This window comes from Triticum urartu, chromosome 6 (assembly GCF_003073215.2).
Source record: "Triticum urartu cultivar G1812 chromosome 6, Tu2.1, whole genome shotgun sequence".
Classification (NCBI taxonomy): Eukaryota; Viridiplantae; Streptophyta; class Magnoliopsida; order Poales; family Poaceae; genus Triticum; species Triticum urartu.
Genome location: NC_053027.1, coordinates 195,627,208 through 195,652,690, shown reverse-complemented (window position 1 = coordinate 195,652,690; position 25,483 = coordinate 195,627,208).

Below are 25,483 nucleotides of genomic sequence, written 5' to 3'. Positions count from 1 at the left end.
GGGAGCTCAAGGTGCTGCCAGGTCCAAGGACAAGGCTGCGCTGCCCACCGGCGGCGTAGCCGGCTCCCACAACGACCGGGCGCACTCCAAGACCTCCGCGTCCGTACATGCACCACGCCCGTCTCAAGAGGCGCGGGATCGGCAGCGTCATGGTACTCACGGTACCATGCGTTTGCTAGAGCAAGATTGAGCTGGTGGATCTCGGAGCGCTCAAGACAACCATGCACACCAGCATGCTGGCGCGAGCGAGGCACGGTCGCCTGGACAGGCTACTGCTCCTTCTAACGTGGTTAGAAGTCCGAGCATATCCCGCTCCTCGCATCGTTCACCACCGCCGCCTGCCACTGCGGCAGAAGCTTTGGCGCGAGCTCAGCTGCTCCTAGACTACCCTCCAACGGCGGACAAGATCGACGACTGGAGGGCTACCATCCAGACTCTCATCGGCCGAGCACGTCGCAGCCACGGCAAGCCAGCCAGGCACGAGCCGGAGACGACAAGACTGGTGGGGGTGCAACTACCGTGCACTCTCCGCCCCGAAGGCCAAGATCGCCGACTCACCGGATCCACCTCGACAGCGACTGCACCGCATCGTCAGATCCGCGAGCTCGTCGCGATCAGCGCCAAGTTCTTCAAGAACGACAACAAGAAGACGCTCGTACTCGCATCGAGTGCCGGAGAGAAGCGCGACGTCAGTCAGACCAGCACGCTGAGCCCTCTATTGACATGCATGCGCCAGGGGAACCAGGCGACTTGCCGTACACGGTAGGTTGCCCTGCGTTCACTCGTGAGCTGCGGCAAGTCCAGTGGCCCAGCACAAAGAATTTCAAACCAGACGTACCAGAGAAGTACGACGGCAAGTCGCATCCGTCGGAGTTCCTCAGCATCTACACCATCGCGGTGCAGGCTGCCGGGGGGCGAGACGACAAGATCCTTGCCAACTACTTCCCGTTGGTGCTCAAGCCCAACATCAGGCCCTGGCTCATGCACTTGCTGGACAACTCCATATCCTCCTGGGCAGACCTGTGCCATCAGTTTGTTGGCGCCTTTACAGGCGGCCACAAACCTCATGGCCAAGAGAGTGACCTTCATCTGCTCGCCCAGAAGGAAGGAGAGCCCCTGCGCAAGTACATTCAGAGGTTCAGCCGTGTACAGTACAACATCCCAGACGTCCACCCCGCCGCGGTCATCAGCGCATTTCATCAGAACGTGCGTAACCGCAAGATGCGGGAGGAGATGGCGATGTGCAGGATCAGAGACGTCAGTGAGCTGTATGCCCTGGCCAACAAGTGTGCACGTGCTGAAGAAGGGAGGAGACTCCCCGGAGAGAATGCAAGAGCAGGAGGATCTGACAGCGAGGATACTGCCCCAGCAAAGAAGAACCGGCGGCGGAACAGGAGGAAGAAAGGCAAAGAGGTGCTAGTCGTTGAGCAGTCCGGCAACGAAGGTGGCGCTAAGAAGGCTGCAGTTGGTAGCTCCGGCAAGGAGATTGCCGCGTGCACCAACTGTCAGGCTGTGGCAGTCGCCGACAAGCAGGACGGCACCGACAAGCAGTACTGCAAGATTCACCGCACCAAGGGCCACGACCTCCAGAGCTGCAAGAAGGTCGAGCAGCTTGTTCAGCAGCAAAAGGCTGAGTACGAGCGACGCGACAAGGAGAGGGCCCAAGGAGGTGCTGGAGAATCTGGCAAGAAGCGCGCCGGCCGGAGAGGACGCCGCGGCAAGGCCAAGCAGCGGCAAGGAGGTAGACCCCCCCACCCCCCCCCCCCCCCCCCCCCCCCCGCGGCCGCGACAACGATGAAGACGACGATGATGACGAAGACATGGATGATGTTGAGACCAATGAGCAGGAGTTTCAGAAAGCCACAGAGGTCTTGTGCGTTGACGGCGGTGCCTCTCTGCATACTTCACACCGCCAACTCAAGCAGTGGGTGCGGGAAGTCAATGCAGCAGAGCCACCTGTCGAATCGCGCAAACTTCTGATATGGTCCATAACGCCTATCATCTTCGACATTGAGGATCACCCTGATCGCACAACTGCGGTCGGGTGTTTGCCGATGTTGGTTTCACCAACTATCTGCAACCTCAAGGTCACCAAGATGCTAGTTGACGGCGGGGCCGGCTTGAACCTGATCTCCTCCGCTGTACTCCAAAAACTCCAGATCCCTGACAGTGAGCTTGAAGAGACCGGCACATTCCAAGGAATCAACCCGGGAAGGAGCAAGCCGAAGGGGAAAGTCACGCTGCCGATGACATTTGGCAGCGAGCTCAACTTCAGGATTGAGAGGGTCACATTTGACGTTGCCAATATCCCATTGCCTTACAATGGGATACTTGGCCGTCCAGCACTCGCCAAGTTCATGGCAGCCTCTCACTACGCATATAACATGCTGAAGATGCCAGGCCCGATAAGCGTCATTTCTGTCCCTGGCGACAAGAAGGATGCACTTATCTGTGCCGACAAGATCTACCGGGAAGCAGCAGCCGCAGCAGATCACAAGCCACTTGCCGCTGAAGCTCCTGGGGGGAAGAAGACCAAGTTCGGCAAGAGTTCTGATGCCCACTCCGGCAAGCGCACCTCTTCGGAGTGCTGCGCTGCCGTCGAGGACGCACCATCGAGCTCCACCGGCAAGTGTAAGAAGACGATGGCAGCTCCGCCAGAGACGAAAAAGGTGTCCGCCAAGGAGGACGGCACTGGTGGTACCTTCACCATCAGTGCCACTCTCGACCCCAAATAGGAAAGCGCGCTCGTTGCTTTCCTGCGGGCGAATGTCGACGTGTTTGCGTGGCAACCGTCTGACATCCCCGGTGTTCCCAGGAAAGTGATTGAGCACCACCTTGCCGTTTGTCCTCATGCGCGGCCCGTCAAGCAGAAGGTCAGGAAGCAGGCAGTGGAGCGCCAAGAATTCATTGCAGAAGAAATCAAGAAATTGGAAGCAGCAGGACTTGTCAGAGGAGTGCTCCATCCTACGTGGTTGGCCAATCCTGTAGTCGTGCGCAAGGCAAGTGGGAAATGGAGACTTTGTATCGATTTTACCGATGTTAACAAAGATTGTCCCAAAGACCCATTTCCTTTGCCACGCATTGACCAGATTGTTGACTCCACAGCCGGATGTGATTTGCTTTCATTTCTTGACGCATACTCAGGATATCATCAGATCTTCATGGCAGAAGAAGATGAGGAGAAGACCGCATTTATTACTCCATGTGGCACGTACTGTTTCGTACGAATGCCTTTCGGATTAAAAAATGCCGGTTCAACATTTGCAAGAGTCGTCCATGTCGCTCTTGAGCTGCAAATACACAGAAATGTGGAAGCCTACATGGATGATATAGTAGTCAAGAGCAAGGACAGGGCAACTTTGATCCAAGATTTAGACGAGACCTTTGCAAATCTGCGCAAGATCAGCCTCAAGCTCAACCCAAAGAAGTGTGTGTTTGGAGTCCCCTCCGGCAAGCTTCTCGGGTTCTTCATGTCTCAGCGGGGAATTGAAGCCAATCCCGACAAGGTCAAGGCCATTGAGCAGATTGAAGCACCCAAGCGCGTCAAAGATGTACAAAGACTTGCCGCTTGCGTGGCTGCTCTCAGCAGGTTTATCTCTAGGTCTGCTGAGCGCGCCCTGCCCTTTTTCAAATTATTGAAAAAGGCAGGTCCAATGAGATGGACTCCAAAAGCGGAGGCTACGCTGCAGGACTTGAAGAGATACCTGTCCTCCCCTCCAATACTTGTCGCACCTAAGCCACAAGAGAAGTTGCTGCTATACATAGCGGCAACCAATCAAGTGGTTAGTGCTGCGTTAGTAGCAGAGAGGGAGGCAGATGACGAGCCCGCAACCACGGCAAGCACATCTAGCGACAAGCAGGGTGCTCTCCCGACAAATTCTGGTCCCGACAAAGGTGAACCTGTGCAGATGCACGAGGAGATACAGAAGAAAATGGTGCAGCGCCCAGTTTACTTTGTCAGCTCCCTTCTGCAGGGGGCTAGGTCAAGGTACTCTGGTGTGCAGAAATTCCTTTTCGTCCTTCTCATGGCCTTGAGAAAGCTGCGCCATTACTTCCAAGCACACGAGATCACAGTTGTCACTCGCTTTCCGCTGAAGAGGATACTACAGAATCCAGAAGCGACAGGCAGGATTGTTGAGTGGGCACTGGAACTGTCAAGCTTTGGCCTCAAGTTTGAGAGCACTTCAACTATTCAGAGCAGAGCATTGGCAGAATTTATAGCAGAATGGACGCCAACACCAGATGAAGAAATTCCAGAAACGAGCATCCCCGTCAAGGAAGCGAGCAAAGAGTGGCTGATGTACTTTGATGGTGCCTTTTCGCTGCAAGGCACCGACGCTGGTGTGCTGCTTGTCGCACCCACCGGAGAGCACCTCAAGTACGTAGTCCAGATGCACTTTCCCAAGGAGCAAGCAACAAACAATATGGCAGAGTATGAGGGCTTGCTTGCCGGTCTCAGGATCGCGGCAGACCTTGGGATCAAAAAGCTCATTGTCAGGGGTGACTCGCAGCTTGTCGTCCGTCAAGTAAACAAGAATTATCAGAGTCCGTTGATGGAAGCTTATGTTGACGAAGTGAGAAAGCTAGAAGAGCACTTTGACGGCCTACAAATGGAACATGTTCCAAGAGCTCAGAACGCCATTGCAGATAGCCTGTCAAAGTGCGCCGCACTTAAGTTACCTGTGGAACCAGGGATCTTTGTGCTCAAGCTGACTCAACCGTCCGTGACGCCATCAACTGGACAGAGCAAGAAGAGGAAGTTGGTTTCTGGTGACTATTTGCCGGCAGAGCTTCCCGAAGCCGTCGCCAAGAAGGTCCCCAAGATCAACGCCAAGAGCGCTGCGGAGCAATCTGCTCCGGCAAGCCCTAGGGTTTGTTCCGATGAAGCAGAAGCTCCCGACAAGTTTTGCTCCGGCATGCTTGCCGGGGAACGTCACGCTCCGGCAGAGCCGCAGGTTCTTGCCGTAGAAGCGGATGTTCCTGCAGCAGGCCCTAAGATCAACGCCAAGAGCGCTGAGGAGCAGTCTGCTCCAGCAAACCCCAGGGTTTGTTCCATTGAAGCAGAAGCTCCCGGCAAGTTTTGCTCCGGCAAGCTTGCCGGGGAACGTCACGCTCCGGCAGAGCCACAGGTTCTTGCCGTTGAAGCGGATGTTCCCGCAGCAGCAGATTTGCCTTTAGTCCTTGTTGTCGAGCCACAAGCTCCAGCATGGGCGCAGCAGATTGTCCGTTTCCTTCAGACAGGAGAGCTTCCCGAAGAGCAAGAAGAAGCGGAAAGAGTAGCCCGACAGTCAAGTATGTACTAGTTTGTCGACAAGACACTGTACAGAAGAAGACTCAACGGTGTGAAATTGAAGTGTTATTCACCGGGAAGACGGACAGAAGCTGTTGGCAGAGATACATGGAGGCATATGTGGTCACCACATTGGCGCAAGAGCACTTGTCGGCAAAGCATTCCGGCAAGGTTTCTTCTGGCCAACAGACCTCCAGGATGCAACTGCACAAGTAACCAAGTGTGAAGCATGCCAGTTCCATTCCAAGCAGATACACCAGCCAGCTCAAGCTCTCCAGACGATCCCTTTATCCTGGCCATTTTCGGTCTGGGGGCTCGACATCCTCGGCCCCTTTCCCCGAGCTGTCGGGGGCTTTGAGTACTTGTACGTTGCAATCGACAAGTTCACAAAGTGGCCGGAAGTGGAAACAGTGAGGAAGGTGACAGCACAGTCAGCAGTCAAGTTCTTCAGGTCGATTGTTTGCCGCTTCGGGATCCCTAACAGGATAATCACCGACAACGGTACACAATTCACGAGCCGCACCTTCATGCAGTACGTCCAAGATCTTGGTGCCAAGGTCTGCTTCGCTTCTGTTTCTCACCCGAGAAGCAACGGTCAAGCGGAGAGGGAAAATGCTGAAGTGCTGCGCGAGCTCAAGACCAGAACTTTCGACAGGCTGCACAAGTGCGGAAGAAACTGGATCGAGGAGCTGCCGGTGGTTCTTTGGTCGATCAGGACGACGCCAAATCGAGCCACTGGCCAGACACCTTTCGCTCTAGTCTATGGAGCAGAGGCAGTTATCCCCACGGAACTCGTATACGGGTCACCTCGAGTGCTCGCTTATGATGAGCTCGAGCAAGAGCAGCTGCGACAAGATGACACGCTGCTCCTTGAGGAAGACCGTCTTCAGGCTGCTGTGCGAGCTGCTCACTACCAGCAAGCTTTGCGCCGCTACCATAGCCGCAAAGTTAACGCCAGAAGTCTCGAGGAAGGCGACCTTGTTCTTTGGCGAGTTCAGTCCGCCAAGAATTCCAACAAGTTGACGCCGAAGTGGGAAGGCCCTTACCGGGTGAAATGAGTCACTAGGCCTGGCGCTGTCCGCCTTGAGACCGAAGATGCCATTCCGGTGAGCAACTCCTGGAACATTGAGCATCTTCGTAAGTTTTACCTGTAAGGCGCGGTTGTCGGAACCTGTTCCGGCAACCACCTTTTGTACAAGTCTTGCCGCTGTTGCATGTAATCCTTTGTACAAAGCCGGGCGCAGACCCCGTGCATAAGTAAAGCTCATGTGCTCCGCACATTTTGTCGATTTCATGCTTTCTATTTTTTGCATATATGATCTGACACTTTGTGCAGCACCTACCCCACGGTAAGCAATAACGAGCCGTAAGGCTCCATATCTCTATTTTCTCTCCTTTCTTTTTTCTCAAGGAAAAGAGGGTTCCCTCGCCCACAAGTTGCCGGGGGGGAAGGAGAAGATAGTGGTATGGACTAGGCGTCACTCAAGGAAGTTTCGCCTTGCCGGGAAGCAAACAACAGAAAAGCTAAGTTGCCAAAGTTTGAGCAATCTTGGCCTTTGGGGCGGAGAGTGCACAGTAGTTGCACCCCCACCAGTCTTGTCGTCTCTGGCTCGTGCCTGGCTGGCTTGCCACGGCTGCGACGTGCTCGGCTGTCGAGGAGTGTCGCCGTTGGCGAAGCCGATGAGAGTCTGGATGGTAGCCCTCCAGTCATCGATCTTGTCCGCCGTTGGAGGGTAGTCTAGGAGCAGCTGAGCTCGCGCCAAAGCTTCTGCCGCAGTGGCGGGCGGCGGTGGCGAACGGTGCGAGGAGCGGGATATTCTCGGACTTCTAACCACGTTAGAAGGAGCAGTAGCCTGTCCAGGCGACCGTGCCTCGCTCGCGCCAGCATGCTGGTGTGCATGGTGGTCTTGAGCGCTCCGAGATCCACCAGCTCGATCTTGGTCTAGCAAACGCATGGTACCATGAGTACCATGACGCTGCCGATCCCGCGCCTCCTAAGATGGGCGCGGTGCATGTACGGACGCGGAGGTCCTGGAGTGCGCCCAGTCGTTGTGGGAGCCGGCTACGCCGCCGGTGGGCAGCGCAGCCTTGTCCTTGGACCTGGCAGCACCGTGAGCTCCCTCGTCAACACGCGTTCTTCCGCCGGCGCCCGCCCCATCAGCCGTTTGCTCCGGCGATGGTGGGTTCGGCGCAGACGGAGCAGCTGCCTCCGAAACCTTCTTCTTCGGCGGCATGTTGATGAAGATGATGAAGATCTAGCTTGCGAGAACGCCGGATCTGGTTCACACAACTTCGACGCCCCCTACCTGGCGTGCCAAAGATGCCGGGGTACTGATCCACGGGCACCTATGGGACCAGCGGACCGGGCCCTTTTCGGTTCGGCGGGGGCGGAGGTCGTGCAAAGAGCAAATCGAGGCGATGCACGCGAGCGATTTACCCAGGTTCGGGCCGCACGGAGGCGTAAAACCCTACTCCTGCTTTGTGGTTTGTATTGATTTCTTGCTCGGGAGCACGAAGTGCTACAGTACACTTCAGCAGCTAACGAGACCGAGCGTGAGTGTTCGAACCCCCCTCTACGTTGCACACGGGCCTCCTTTTATATGCTCAAGGGGTCACCGACAGGTGGCAACGGAGGCAAAGGGTAAAAATGGAAAGGCGCTGTGGTGGGCACAGCTACCTCCTATAGTGTATCATACCTAACCCTGACGGCAGGGGACAAGGGCCTTAAATGCCCGTCAGTGTCGCCTAAACAGTGCGAAAAGGGACCGCCAGGGACGCCACCATTCGCCACGATGGCGATCTTGTCAGCGCCGCTTGCCACCGCACACCGCTGGCTGCACAGCCTCACGCCACGTACGTCTGGAAGGGCCCCAGAGCGACACGTTGGTGGATGTGCTGGAGCGCGGGCCCGGAGAGGTGGCTTGCCGCGGCAAGCGCCTTGCCGCTATCGTTGTCTTGTCGCGTCCGGGAGCTTGTCGCTCACCGGGCCTTGCCGGGACGCGTGGTGCGCCGCGGCAAGTTCCTTGAAATGCCTTGGGTGGCCTTCCCGGCAAGCTCCTCTTGCCGGGGTCTTGGGATGCTTTTGTTAGCCTTCCCGGCAAGCTCCTCTTGCTGGGGCCTTGTCTCCTTGACTTGGATACTTTGTTCTTGAATGGCTCCAAAGGAACCCCGGGGGACCTTGGCGGTCACCCGGCAAGCCTTGCCGCGGGATGTTGCGACTGCCCGTGCACAAGTTCGGGATACTAGGGTACCCCTACTCTAGTACACCGACAAGCGCTTTTCTTTAATGCCTTTTAGCTCGCATAAAAAAAATAAGAATTGAAACATGAAGAGAGCATCATGGAGCATATGACTAGCACATTTAGGTCTAACCCACTTACTATGCATAGGGATTTTGTGAGCAAACAACTTATGGGAACAAGAATCAACTAGCATAGGAAGGCAAAACAAGTGCAACTTCAAAACAATCAACACATATTGAACAAACTTGATATTATTGAGGTATGTAGAGCATAACTTCCTTCCTCACCATAATTTTCAGAAACATCATGAATAGATTCAACAATATAGCTATTCCATACAACACTCTTTTCATGATGCACAAGCATAGAAGATTTATTACTCTTTATGGCATACATGTCATCATAATAATCATCATAGATAACAACTTCATTGTCATAGTCAATTGAAACCTCTTCGAAAATAGTGGATGTATCACTAAATAAAGTCATGACCTCTCCAAATCCACTTTCATCAATATTGTAATAAGATTCAATACCCTCCGAAATAGTGGGATCACTACTACCTAGAGTTGACACTCTTCCAAAGCCACATTCATCAATGTAATCATCATAAATAGGAGGCATTCTATCATCATAATAAATTTTCTTATCGAAAGTAGATGGAATCAAAGGATCATAACCATTAAGCAAAGCATCCCCAAGCTTAGGACACGCATTATTTCCAGCAAATAAATCTTCAAACATATCATACTCATCAAACATAGCATCCCCAAGCTTGTGGTTTTGCATATCATCACAATCATTCTTATCAATAGCATGAATGGCACCAATAGTATAGCAAACATTATTATCATATTCTTCCAAGAAAGTGCTAAAAATATTTTCAAGATCATAAGGGATATCATTTTATTCCCAATCATAATCATCACAACAAGCAATAGGCATAACAAAATCATCACCAATATCATAATCCTCCATCAAAATATTTGATTCACTTTCATGAGGCACGATGGTGATGGGAGCAAAATTATTTTGGAGAGATACCTTTTTACCTCTATTCTTTCTTCTTTTCTTCTTCTACACCACACCATGTGTGGGTATAATTAATTTTTTCAAGCTTCTTGTTGAAGAGATTGATTGTATAGGAAGCTCCTCCTCGTTACCTGATTCATCATAATAAACAGTAGGAGGGTACTGGGAAATATTTTCCGTTTCATTTGTACTCTCTTCATATTCCATTTGTTTTCTTGACTTTAGATATTTGGCAATATAAGGATTCTCAGTGCAATTTACCGCACAGAACATATAAATTTCCTCTAGATCAAAATCAAGAAATCTCTCGAGATTAAATTTTGGAATAGCCATAGTTATACGTTTCATTTCCTCATACCCCAAAACAAGACTAAGCTCTTTTTGATGCTCAAGGGTAATCAAGTTATCATAATTTTTGGACACGATTTGATCATGAAAGAATTTACATTGGAGATTTAAATGACCATGTTCATTGTGAAGTTCACAAGGATGGCGTAAAAAATTAAACCTTTCAGCACAATCATCTAGCCTCTCTTGCAACTTTTTCGTTTCTAAATATTTATGCTTCTTACAAAATCTATCTTCCCTATTTGGTGTGCAATTGCACTCCCAATTCACTCCACAAAAGTGACATGCTTATAAGAAACATCTTTGTCATGACTTGTGCAATCATCAGTAGCATTTTGGATATTCAAAGAATTTATACTAACAACATTGCAATCATGCTCATCACTCAAATATTTTGTGCCAAACATTTTATTGATTTCTTCTTCTAACAATTGAGCACAATTTTCCGAACCATCATTTTCAAGAAACATATTATAAATATGATCAATAATATGATGCAAGCTCAATTCCATTTTTTGTAGTTTTCTTTTATAAACCAAACTAGTGATAAAACAAGAAAATAAAAGCTTCAATTGCAAGATCTAAAGATATACCTTCAAGCACTCACCTCCCCGGCAATGGCACCAGAAAAGAGCTTGATGTCTACTACACAACTTTATTCTTGTAGACACGTGTTGGGCCTCCAAGCGTAGAGTTTTGTAGGACAGTAGCAATTTTACCTCAAGTGGATGACCTAAGGTTTATCAATCCGTGAGAGGTGTAGGATGAAGATGGTCTCTCTCAAACGATCCTACAACGAAATACAAGAAATCTCTTGTGTCCCCAACACACCCAATACAATGGCAAATTGTATAGGTGCACTAGTTCGGTGAAGAGATGTTGATAAAAGTGTAATATTAGTGGTAGAAATATATTTTTATAATCTGAATAAATTAAAATAGCAAGGTATCAAATAGTAAACGGGCACAAAAACGGTATTGCAATTCTTGAAAATGAGGCCTAGGGTCTGTACTGTCGCTAGTGCAATCTCTCAACAGTGCTAACATAGTTGGATCATACGATTATCCCTCAAGGTGCAATAAAGAATCACTCCCGAGTTCCTATTAGCGGAGAACAAAAGATAGGAATTGTTTGTAGGGTATGAAACCACATCAAAGCTATTCTTTCCGCTCGATCTATTCAAGAGTTCGTACTAAAATAACACCAAAGCATATTCATATTCATAATACTCAAACCACACAAAGAACTACAAAGAGACCCCAAAGTTTCTACCGGAGAAAAGATAATAAAAACGTGCATCAACCCCTATGGATAGATTAACCCAATATCACCCTGGGAATCCGCAAGTTGAGTGCCATAACCTATATCAAGTGAATCAATACGATACCTCATTGTCACCTCAAGTATTCATACCGCAAGACATACATCATGTGTTCCCAAATCTGAACATTCAATCTGACAAGACAAAACTTCAAAGGGTAAAGATTCAATTTATCACAACAAGAGTATAGACTGGAGAAACATCATATGACCCGACTATATTAACAAAGCCCATGATATAGATTATGAGAGAGAGAGAGAGATTAAACACATAGGTACTGGTACAAACCCTCAGCCCCGAGGGTGGACTACTCCCTCCTCATCGTGGTGGCCGCTAGGATGATGAAGATGGCCACCGGAGATGATTCCCCCTCCAGCAGGGTGCCGGAATGGGTCTAGATTGGTTTTCGGTGGCTACAGAGCCTTGCGGTGGCGGAACTTCTGATCTAGGTTAACCCCAAGGGGTTTCGGAATATTTGGGAATTTATAGTCCAAAGAGGGGGTGCAGGAAGCCACCGAGGTGGGCACAACCCACCTGGGCACATCAGGGCGCGCCCTGGTGGGTTGTGCCCCCCTCAGGGCACCCCCAGGTGCTGCTCCAGTCCATCGAGAGTCTTCTGGTCCATAAAAAATCCACAAAAAGTTTCGCGGTGTTTGGACTCCATTTGATATTGATTTCTTGCGATGTAAAAAACAAGCAAAAAACAGCAACTGGCACTAGGCACTGGGTCAATAGGTTAGTCCCAAAAAATGATATGAAGTTGCTATAAAATGATTTTAAAACATCCAAGAATGGTAATACATTGGCATGAATACTTCATAAATTATAGATACGTTGGAGACGTATCAGCCCACAGTGACCACAAGACACCAGGGCGCGCCCCAGGCCCCTGACGCATGGTGGTGGGTTGTGCCCTCCTCGAACGTCGTTTGGAGCTCTACTTCAAGCACAAGTAAGCTTATATCCGGGAAAACATCGTCTTAAAATCTTAGCGCAATCGGAGTTAGGGATCTCCGGGAATATAAGAAACGGTTTTCGGTCAGATCTGGGGAACACGAAACAGAAGAGAACGAGAGGGAGATCCAATCTCGGAGGGGCTCCCGCCCCTCCTTCACCATGGAGGCCATGGACAAAAGGGGGAACTCTCCTCCCATCTAGGGGGGAGGCCAAGGAAGAAGAAGAAGGGGGGCTCTCTCTCCCTCTCTCCTGGTGGCGCTGGAGTGCCGCCGGGGCAAGGATCGTGACGGCAATCTACATCAACAATCTTGCTACCATGAACACCAACTTTCCCCCCTCTATGCAGCGGTGTAACAACTCTTCTCCCCGCTGTAATATCTACTTAAACATGGTGCTCAACTCCATATATTATTTCCCAATGATATTTGGCTATCCTATGATGTTTGAGTAGATCCGTTTTGTCCTGTGGGTTATTTGTGATCTTGGTTGGTATGAGTGTATATTTTATTTATGGTGTTGTCCTATAGTGCCCTCCGTCTCGTGCAAATGTGAGGGGTCCTCGCTATAGGGTGTTGCAATATGTTCATGATTTGCTTATTCTCGGTTGTGGGGGTGATAGCAGCCTAAACATAGGTAAGTGTGTTGTTGCGTATGGGAGTAAAGAGGACTTGATACTTAATGCTATGGTTGGGTTTCGCAGCCTTAATGATCTTTAGTAGTTGCAGATGCTTGCTAGATTTCCAATCATAAGTGCATATGATCCAAGCAGAGAAAGTATGTTAGCTCATGCCTCTCCCTCATATAAAATTGCATGAATGATTACCGGTCTAGTTATCGATTACCTAGGGACAAATGAATTTCTTGTTGACAAAAGCTATCCACTTTTATTACCTTGAAATTTATTCGTAGTTTTATTCTCGCAAAGTACTCATAGTTTTATTCTTGCAAAATAGTTTCGTACTTGTTTTAGGTAAGGCAGACGTCAAGTGTGCGTAGAGTTGTATCGGAGTTCTACCTTTAGGTCCTCGTTGGGTTCGACACTCTTATTTATCGAAGAAGGCTACAAACGATCCCCTACACTTGTGGGTTATCAAGGCTCGATGGTGATGTAGGATGGAAAATTCTTGACAGCAATCCTGAGGAGATCAGCGATGGGGCCATGGATGAGATTCGACGGCGGTTGAACCCAAGGGGTTGGGGGTGGGCCACTTAACCTGTGACATAGCCCATTGCAGGCCATCGCTATCGACGACCTCGATGTCGTAACCGGCATCCATGACATGCCCGCATACTCTAGCTCACTGATTGAGAGCCTGTGGCCAGTAATGGTCATCAGCTTCTTCGGCGACCACCTTGGTGACGTCGGGCGAAGAGGTCGTGATACACCTCTTTTGGGCCAGTCGCTCCTCGAGCTCCACGGGGAAGTCTAGTCGGGCTTAGGTTGGGATGCTCTGGAGTGGGGGATGGAGATGGGTATGGGGATATGTGGGAAAGGGGGCGTTTGGCAGGCGTCATCTAAGAAACTTAGGGGGCTTGGGTATGGAGATCGGTGGGTAAGCTACACGTGTAAACTGGCAGATGTTGACAATGGAGGCCTTGCGGCGGCGGTGGCGGTGACCTTGCTAAGGTTCCAAGAAAGGGAGGGGTTGTGGTGGGTGTGTGTGTGCGCGCGTGCATGAGGAGTTTTGGTGGGTGTGGAGGGGGGAGGTGTTTGAGGAAGTGACGCGGCTACTGAAAATTTTACTACGCGGGAGTAAAATGCCTGGGCTATTGAAAATTTGGATGATGTATCACACATGGTCCCAAGATACCAAGCATGTGTTATCAAACAGAAAAACCCTCAAGCCGGGCAGATATTTCCGAGGGATGCAGGTGGGAGTGGGAACAACAAACATCACACACAGTCAAAACTTAATAACCATGTGTTATCAAACAGAAAAACCCTGCAGGCGGGTAGATATTTTTGAGATTGCGTGGGAAGCCTCGTGGAGCCCAATTTATTGTGCAGATGTGGGTGACAGGGGCATTGGCTTGGCACACGGGTAGTGTGAGTGAACCATGTCTGTTGCATCATCTGACTTGTCTAATGTTTATAAATTTTGCGAAAAGAACGCAGGAAAGGGTCAGAACACGAACACACTTGCATGTGGACCAAAACTATGAATGAAAATGGTGGTTTGATGTTCAAATACCAAATGCACAACCTCGATGTGGCACCTGTCTCACAAAGCGCACGATATTGCTTGCCCCCCTCATGTTGGCAGGAGGGGAATCTTATCTATGAGCACATGCCCCCAAATCTCTATGTCTAACATATCACTCTACTGTAACACTAAACCTATGGGAGTCCATCATGGTCAAACCACACCCCCCTTTCATTTCCAGTGAAAGGTGGACTGTGTGGGGGCCCAGAAAGGTGTGCTTCTAGCACAAGATGGGGTGAGACCATATACGAACCACCTGCGGGTAGCCCTACTATATATATGAAAAAAGTGGCGTGATATTTAAATACCCAATTCACAACTTTGATGTGGCACATGCCTCGCAAATTAACCAGACATTCCCGACCCCACGGAGGTTCACCTATCAATGTTCGAACTAGCTAGCAATCGCTCCCCCTTCAAACACACACACACACACACAGACACACTTTCAGTCGGCGTGAGAGGGCAGCTCACCAAGATGTATCATAAAACGGACCAAGAAGAATCCACCTTGTCCGTACAACCTCTCTCTTGTTGTTGGTCAAAGTGATGGACGTCCACTCGACCCCAGAGATAGGCTAGCTCGCCAATAATCACGCAAGTAGCTAGTGCCCAAAGTCAACCACTGTCTGCATGTGGCCCAAACATATGTATGGATCAGTTTTGATGTTTGAATATACCCAAATGGAACAAAACTTTGATGTGGCACCGTGCTTTGGAACAAGAAATCCCAACACGGAGCGAGGTTTAGTTGACAATGATACGTCCATTTTTGCATCATGCTTTTATATCGATATTTATTGCATTATGGGTTGTTATTACACATTATGTCACAATACTTATGCCTTTTCTCTCTTATTGTACAAGGTTTACATGAAGAGGGGGAATGCCGGCAGCTGGAATTCTAGGCTGGAAAAGGAGCAAATATTAGAGACCTATTCTACACATCTCCAAAAGTCCTGAAACTCCACGGGAATTATTTTTAGAATATATAAAAAATATTGGGCGAAAGAAGTACCAGAGGGGGGCCACCCATCGTCCACGACGGTGGGGGCGTGCCCTACACCCTGGGCGCGCCCCCTGCCTCGTGGGCCCCCTAGTGGCCCTCTGATGCCCATCTTTTCCAATATGGAGTCTTTTCCAATATGGAATCATAAGCAAGCTCACGGGATGAAGTTCCGCTACCATGAGGCAGAACCTTGGCGGAACCAATCTAGGGCTCCGGCGGAGCTGTTCTGCTGGGGAAACTTCCCTCCGGGAGGGGGAAATCATCACCATCGTCATCACCAACGATCCTCTCATCGGGAGGGGGGCAATCTCCATCAACATCTTCACCAGCACCATCTCATCTCAAACCCTAGTTCATCTCTTGTATCCAATCTTTGTATCCAAACCTCAGATTGGCACATGTGGGTTTCTAGTAGTATTGGTTACTCCTTGTAGTTGATGCTAGTTGGTTTACTTGGTGGAAGATCATATGTTCAGATCCATTATGCATATTAATACCCCTCTGATTATGAACATGAATATGATTTGTGAGTAGTTATGTTTGTTGCTGAGGACATGGGAGAAGTCTTGCTATAAGTAGTCATGTGAATTTGGTATTCATTCGATATTTTGATGAGATGTATGTTGTCTTTCCTCTAGTGGTGTCATGTGAACGTCAACTACATGACACTTCACCATTGTTTGGGCCTAGAGGAAGGCATTGAGAAGTAATAAGTAGATGATGGGTTGCTAGAGTGACAGTAGCTTAAACCCTAGTTTGTGCGTTCCTTCGTAAGGGGCTGATTTGGATCCATCCGTTTCATGCTATGGTTAGGTTTACCTTAATACTTCTGTTGTAGTTGCGGATGCTTGCAATAGTGGTTAATCATAAGTGGGATTCTTGTCCAAGGAAGGACAGTACCCAAACACCGATCCACCCACATATCAAATTATCAAAGTACCGAACGCGAATCATTTGAGCGTGATGAAAACTAGCTTGATGATAATTCCCATTTGTCCTCGGGAGTGATTTCCTTTATATAAGAGTTTGTCCAGGCTTGTCCTTTGCTACAAAAAGGATTGGCCATATTGCTGCACCTTATTTACTTTTATTACTTGTTACCTGTTACAAATTACCTTATCACAAAACTATCTATTACCGATAATTTCAGTGCTTGCAGAGAATACCTTGCTGAAAACGGCTTATCATTTCCTTCCGCTCCTCATTGGGTTCGATACTCTTACTTATCGAAAAGGCTACGATAGATCCCCTACACTTGTGGGTCATCAAGACTCTTTTCTGGAGTCATTGCCGGGGAGTGAAGCGCCTTTGGTAGATGGAATTTGGTAAGGAAAAATTTATATAGTGTGCTGAAATTTACTGTCACTTGTTACTATGGAACATAATCCTTTGAGGGGCTTGTTCGGGGTATCTTCACCCCGACTAGTAGAGCAAAGAGTTGCTCCTCAACCTACTGAATCTACTGAAAATGTTTACTTTGAAATCCCTTCAGGTATGGTAGAGAAAGTGCTAGCTAATCCTTTCACAAGTGATGGAGCATTACATCCCGATTTGCACCTAATCTGTGTGGATGAAGTTTGTGGATTATTTAAGCTTGCAGGTATGCCCGATGATGTTATCAAGAAGAAGGTCTTCCCTTTATCTTTGAAGGGAAAGGCATTGACATGGTTTAGGCTATGTGATGATATGGGATCATGGAACTACAACCGATTAAATTGGAATTTCATCAGAAGTTTTATCCTATGCAACTTGTTCATCGTGATCATAATTATATATATAATTTTTGGCCTCGCGAAGGAGAAAGCATCGCTCAGGCTTGGGGGAGGCTTAAGTAAATGTTATATTCATGCCCCAATCATGAGATCTCAAAATAAATGATTATTCAAAAAAATTACGCTTGGCTTTCTCTCAGTAATCGCTCCATGCTCGATACTTCTTGTACTGGATCTTTTATGATGAAGACTATTGAATTCAAATGGGATTTATTGGAAAGAATTAAACGCAACTCTGATGATTGGGACCTCGAGGAAGGTAAGGAGTCAGGTATAACACCTAAGTTTGATTGTGTTAAATCTATTATGGATACCTATGCTTTCCGTGAACTTAGCACTATATATGGACTTGACTCCGAGATAGTAGCTTCTTTCTGTGAATCCTTTGCTACTCATGTTGATCTCCCTTAGGAGAAGTGGTTTAAATATAATCCTCCCATTGAATTAAAAGTAGTTGCACCTATTAAAGTTGAAGAAAAGACTATCACTTATAATGATCCTGTTGTTCCCACTACTTATATTGAGAAACCACCTTTCCCTGTTAGAATAAAGGATCATACTAAAGCTTCAACTTTGGTTCATAAGAGTAATACAAGAACACCTACTCCCTCTAAGAAAATTAAAGTTGAACCTAGTGTTGCTATGGTTAAAGATCTCTTACCCGATAATATTGATGGGCATGTTATTTACTTCTGCAATGAATCTGCTAGAATTGCTAGACCCGATACTAAAAATAAACATAGACCTGTTGTAGGCATGCCTGTTATTTTTATTAAAATAGGAGATCATTGCTATCATGGCTTATGTGATATGGGTGATAGTGCAAGTGCAATACCTCATACCTTATACAAAAGAAATTATGCATGATATTGCACCTGTTGAGATAGAAGAGATTGATGTTACAATTAAGCTTGCCAATAGAGATACTATTTCACCAGTTGGGATTGTTAGAGATGTTGAAGTATTGTGTGGGAAAGTTAAATACCCTGCTGATTTTCTTGTTCTTGGTTCCCCACAAGATGACTTTTGTCCCATTATATTTGGTAGACCCTTCTTGAATATTGTTAATGCTAAGATAGACTATAATAAAGATATTGTTTCTGTTGGTTTAGGGGATATGTCTCATGAATTTAATTTTGCTAAATTTCATAGACAACCCCATGATAAAGAATTGCCTAGAAAAGATGAAATTGTTGGTCTTGATTCTATTGCCATGCCTCCTACTCATCCTTTAGAACAATATTTGCTAGACCATGAAAATGATATGTTTATGAATGAAAGAAGGGAAATAGATGAAGTATTCTTTAAACAGGGACCTATTTTGAAGCACAACTTGCCTGTTGAAATCTTAGGGGATCCTCCTCCACCTAAGGGTGATCCCGTGTTTGAGCTTAAGCCTTTACCTGATACTCTTAAATATGCTTATCTTGATGAGAAAGAGATATATCATGTTATTATTAGTGCTAACCTTTCAGAGCATGAAGAAAAGAAATTATTGAAAACTCTGAAGAAGCACCGGGCTGCTATTGGATATACTCTTGATGATCTTAAGGGCATTAGTCCCACTCTATGCTAGCACCAAATAAAACTGGGGAAAGATGCTAAACCGGTTGTTGATCACCAACGACAGTTAAATCCTAAGATGAAAGAAGTGGTAAGAAAAGAAATACTAAAGCTTCTAGAGGCAGGTGTAATTTATCCCGTTGCTGATAGTCAGTGGGTAAGTCCTGTCCATTGTGTCCCTAAGAAGGGAGGTATTACTGTTGTTCCTAATGATAAAGATGAATTGATACCACAATGAATTGTTACAAGTTATAGAATGGTAATTGATTTCCACAAATTAAATAAAGCTACTAAAAAGGATCATTACCCTTTACCTTTTATTGATCAAATGCTAGAAAGATTATCCAAACATACACATTTTTCATTTCTAGATGGTTATTCTGGTTTCTCTCAAATACCTATGTATCAAGAAAAGACAACTTTTACTTGCCCTTTTGGTACCTTTGCTTATAGACGTATGCCTTTTGGTTTATGCAATGCACCTGCTACTATTCAAAGATGTATGACTGCTATATTCTCTGACTTTTGTGAAAAGATAGTTGAGGTTTTCATGGATGATTTCTCCATTTACGGAACTTCTTTTGATGATTTCTTAAGCAACCTTGATCGAGTTTTGCAGAGATGTGAAGAAACTAATCTTGTATTGAATTGGGAGAAGTGCCACTTTATGCTTAATGAAGGTATTGTCTTGGGGCATAAAATTTCTGAAAGAGGTATTGAAGTTGATAAAGCTAAAGTTGATGCTATTGAAAAGATGCCGTGTCCTAAGTACATTAAAGGTATAAGAAGTTTCCTTGGTCATGCCGGTTTTTATAGGAGGTTCATTAAGGACTTTTCTAAAATTTCTCGGCCTCTGACTAATCTTTTACAAAAAGATGTTCCTTTTGTCTTCGATGATGATTGTGTAGAAGCATTTGAAATACTTAAGAAAGCTTTGATTTCTACACCTATTGTTCAGCTTCCTGATTTGAATTTACCATTTGAGATTATGTGTGATGCTAGTGATTATGCTATAGGGGCTATTCTAGGACAAAGAGTTGATAAGAAATTAAATGTTATTCAATATGCTAGTAAATCTCTAGACAGTGCTCAAAGAAATTATGCTACTACTGAAAAAGAATTTTTAGCAGTTGTATTTGCTTGTGATAAGTTCAGACCTTATACTTGATTCTAAAGTAACTGTTCACACTGATCATGCTGCTATTAAATATCTTATGGAAAAGAAAGATGCTAAACCTAGACTTATTAGATGGGTTCTCTTGCTACAAGAATTTGATTTTCATATTATTGATAGAAAGGGAGCTGAGAACCCTGTTGCAGACAACTTGTCTAGGTTAGAGAATGTTCTTGATGACCAACTACCTATTTATGATAGCTCTCCTGATGAACAATTAGCTGTGATAAATGCTTCTCGTACTGCTCCATGGTATGCTGATTATGCTAATTATATTGTTGCTAAATTTATACCACCTAGTTTCACATACCAGCAAAAGAAAAAGTTCTTCTATGATTTAATACATTACTTCTGGGATGACCCACATCTTTGTAAAGAAGGAGTGGATGGTGTTATTAGACGTTGTGTACCTGAGCATGAACAGGAACAGATCCTACGCAAGATTCACTCCGAGGCTTATGGAGGACACCATGCTGGAGACAGAACTGCACATAAGGTATTGCAATCCGGTTTTTATTGGCCTACTCTCTTCAAGGATGCTCCTAAGTTTGTCTTGTCTTGTGATGAATGTCAAAGAATTGGTAACATTAGTAGACGTCAGGAAATGCCTATGAATTATTCACTTGTTATTGAACCATTTGATGTTTGCGGTTTTGATTATATGGGACCGTTTCCTTCCTCTAATGGGTATACACATATTTTAGTTGCTGTTGATTACGTTACTAAGTGGGTAGAAGTTATTCCAACTAGTAGTGCTGATCATAATTCCTCTATTAAGATGCTTAAAGAAGTTATTTTTCCGAGGTTTGGAGTCCCTAGATACTTAATGATTGATGGTGGTTCACATTTTATTCATGGTTCCTTTAATCATAGAATTGCATCTCCTTATCACCCACAGTCTAGTGGTCAAGTAGAACTGAGCAATAGAGAGCTTAAATTAATTTTGCAAAAGACTGTTAATAGATCTAGAAAGAATTGGTCCAAGAAACTTGATGATGCATTATGGGCTTATAGAACTGCATATAAGAATCCTATGGGTATTTCTCCGTATAAAATGGTTTATGGTAAAGCATGTCACTTACCTCTTGAACTAGAACATAAGGCATATTGGGCCATTAAAGAGCTCAATTATGACTTCAAACTTGCCGATGAGAAGAGGCTTTTCGACATTAACTCACTTGATGAATGGAGAACCCAGGCCTACGAGAATGCCAAACTGTTTAAAGAAAAAGTTAAAAGATGGCATGATAAAAGGATACAAAAACGTGAGTTTAATGTAGGTGATTATGTATTGCTATACAACTCTCATTTAAGATTTTTTGCAGGAAAACTCCTCTCTAAATGCGAGGGTCCTTACATCACCGAGGAGGTCTATCGTTCCGGTGCCATAAAAATCAACAACTTCGAAGGGACAAATCCGAGGGTAGTGAACGGTTAAAGAATCAAACATTATATCTCGGGTACTCCCATAAATGTTGAAACCAAAGTTATTGAAACTGTAATCCCAGAGGAATACATAAGAGACACTTTCCAGAACGTTTCAGACTCCGAAAAGGAATAGGTACGTGGTACGGTAAGTAAACCGACTCCAAAATAGTTCTAATGGCAATTTTTCTCTATTTTGGAATATTTAAGAAAATAGGAAAATAAGAAGCAGTCTGGAAAGGACACGAGGCTTCCACGAGGGTGGAGGGCGCGCCCCCTGCCTCATGGGCACTTGTGTGCTCTCCAAACTCCGTTTTCTTGCACGATACTTCTTTTGGTCGGTAAAAATTCACTATATAATCTCCCGAAGGCTTTGAACACCGTATCATGCAAATATCTCCTGTTTTTGTTTCGAGCTGTTTTCTGCCAGGGTTGTCAAGGCCAGGCATCATGTCATCTCCCTCCTCCTCCAACAATGAGGGCAACGATGCTTGGATAATGAAGATAGAGCTGAAGAGAGAAGATCCCGGAGACCCGATCATCCTTCTATGATGGTGAGCCTATGCCTTGGAAGATGGATGACAAGCCTACATCATCAACAACTCCATCATCACCACCTCCGAGGAAGGAAACATAAACACATGGGCATGGGCACTCCCCTTGGCAACTTCCAAGCTTGGGGGAGTGCCACGGTATTGTATCACCATCACTTTTATCTTTACAGTTTTTCTTAGTTCAATCCATTTGGTAATATCTTGATCTAGTAGAATAAAGTTTTAGTATGATCGAGTTGTGAGTTTTGCTTTATGATCCTTCTATGTAATCGAGTCCGTGAGCTATATATAATAAAGATTAGTGTTGAGTCAAGGGCTTGATTACTTTGCTATGATCTTGAGGGAATAGAATAAAAGAGAAGAAATAAAAAGAAATAAAGAGATCATATGGATCTTATGGAGAGTAATGAATTCACATATAAAGAGTATGATGAATAAAAATTGTTGAGAGTTGACAAACATAGTTTTGGTCATCATTGCAATTAATAGGAAGTAATAAAGAAAGAGAGGTTTTCATATATAAATATACTATCTTGGACATCTTTTATGATTGTGAGCACTCATTAAAATATGACATGCTAAAGAGTTGATGTTGGACAAGGAAGACAACGTAATGGGTTATGTTTTCTTGCATCTAAGGTAAATTATATTGTCATGGATAATCCAACATGTTGAGCTTGCCTTTCCCTCTCTTGCTAGCCAGTTTCTTTGCACCAAGTAGAGATACTACTTGTGCTTCCAAATATCCTTAAACCCAGTTTTGCCATGAGAGTCCACCATATCTACCTATGGATTGAGTAAGATCCTTCACGTAGGTTGTCATCGTTGCAAGCAATAAATATTTGCGCTCTAAATATGTATGATTTATTAGTGCGGAGAAAATAAGCTTTATACGATCTTGTGATGTGGAAGAAATAAAAGTGACGGACTGCATAATAAAGGTCCATATCACAAGTGGCAATATAAAGTGACGTTCTTTCACATTAAGATTTTGTGCATCCAATCGTAAAAGCACATGACAACCTCTGCTTCCCTCTGCGAAGGGCCTACCAATTATTCTTGTCTTACACTTCATGCAAGAGTCACGGTGATCTTCACCTTTCGTTTTTGCATTTTATCCTTTGGCAAGCACAATGTGTTGGAAAGATCCAGGTATATATAGCTAATTGGATGTGAGTTTTCATGAACTATTGTAGTTGACATTACCCTTGAGGTAAAAAGTTGGGAGGCAAAACTATAAGCCCCTATCTTTCTCTATGTCCAATTAAAACTTCATAACCATAAATATCGCGTGAGTGTTAGCAATTGTGAAAGACTAAATGATGGTTGAGTACGTGGACTTGCTGAGAAGCTCTTATATTGACTCTTTCCTATGTTATGATAAATTGCAATTGCTTTAGTGACTGAGATTATGGTTTGTTAGTTTTCAATGAATTTTCTGATTCGTACTTGAGTATGTGAATGAATTGTTCCTTTAGCATAAGAGATCATATGACGATATATATATATAGTGTTACTATTCATCACCTAGGGTGCAGAATAAGTTTTCTTCACCTGAGGTAATCTTATGATCATTTCATAATTGAATTACGTTTGAAATTCAAATAGTTACATTCCTATTGATTTACTACGTAAAATTTGACATAAGAAAAGAAAAATATAGGTCATAAAACAAGAAAATTTGCAGTTTATGTGTATTTTAGACTATGTTTTTACTTTGTAATTTTACATAACATAAAATATTTTTTACGGTGATTATATATTTTCTTACGGTCCCTTTTTGCGTCGAAAATAAGACAAAACTTACGGAATGTAAAATTACGGTGCATTGATGGTAAAATTGAGGGGGATGAATAATAACTATTCCTCACCCGGGGTGGCGAATAGCGCGACCCTATATATATATTGTTGTTCTAAGAATGATCATGATGCCCTCATGTTCGTATTTTATTTTATCGACACCTCTATCTCTAAACATGTGGACATATTTTTTGATTTCGGCTTTCGCTTGAGGATAAGCGAGGTCTAAACTTGGGGGAGTTGATACGTCCATTTTTGCATCATGCTTTTATATTGATATTTATTGCATTATGGGTTGTTATTACACATTATCTCACAATACTTATGTCTTTTCTCTCTTATTTTACAAGGTTTACATGAAGAGGGGGAATGCTGGCAGCTGGAATTCTGGGCTGGAAAAGGAGCAAATATTAGAGACCTATTCTGCACATCTCCAAAAGTCCTGAAACTTTACGGGAATTATTTTCAGAATATATAAAAATATTGGGCGAAAGAAGTACTAGAGGGGGCCACCCACCGTCCACGAGGGTGGGGGCGCCCCCTACCCCCCTGGGCGCGCCCCCCTGCCTTGTGGGCCCCTGGTGGCCCTCTGATGCCTATCTTTGTCTATATGGAGTCTTTCATCGAGGAAAAAATCATAAGAAAGCTCATGGGACGAAACTCCACCGCCATGAGGCGGAACCTTGGCGGAACCAATCTAGGGCTCCAGCGAAGCTGTTCTGTCGGGGAAACTTCCCTCCGGGAGGGGGAAATCATCACCATCATCATCACCAATGATCCTCTCATTGGGAGGTTGTCAATCTCCATCAACATCTTCACCAGCACCATCTCATCTCAAACCCTAGTTCATCTCTTGTATCCAATCTTTGTATCCAAACCTCAGATTGGTACCTGTGGGTTGCTAGTAGTATTGATTACTCCTTGTAGTTGATGCTAGTTGGTTTACTTGGTGGAAGATCATATGTTCAGATCCATTATGCATATTAATACCCCTCTGATTATGAACATGAATATGATTTGTGAGTAGTTACGTTTGTTCCTGAGGACATGGGAGAAGTCTTGCTATAAGTAGTCATGTGAATTTGGTATTCGTTCGATATTTTGATTAGATGTATGTTGTCTTTCCTCTAGTAGTGTCATGTGAACGTCGACTACATGACACTTCACCATTGTTTGGGCCTAGAGGAAGGCATTGGGAAGTAATAAGTAGATGATGTGTTGCTAGAGTGACAGAAGCTTAAACCCTAGTTTATGTGTTGCTTCGTAAGGGGTTGATTTGGATCCATATGTTTCATGCTATGGTTAGGTTTACCTTAATACTTCTGTTGTAGTTGCAGATGCTTGCAATAGGGGTTAATCATAAGTGGGATGCTTGTCCAAGGAAGGATAGTACCCAAGCACCGGTCCACCCACATATCAAATTATCAAAGTACCGAACACGAATCATATGAGCGTGATGAAAACTAGCTTGACGATAATTCCCATGTGTCCTCGGGAGCGCTTTCCTTTATATAAGAGTTTGTCCAGGCTTGTCCCTTGCTACAAAAAGGATTGGGCCATATTGCTACACCTTATTCACTTTTATTACTTGTTACCCGTTACAAATTACCTTATCACAAAACTATCTGTTACCGATAATTTCAGTGCTTGCAGATAATACCTTACTGAAAACCGCTTATCATTTCCTTCTGCTCCTCATTGGGTTCGACACTCTTACTTATTGAAAAGGCTACGATAGGTCCTCTACACTTGTGGGTCATTAGACAACGTGTTGTGTGTGTGTGTGTCACAC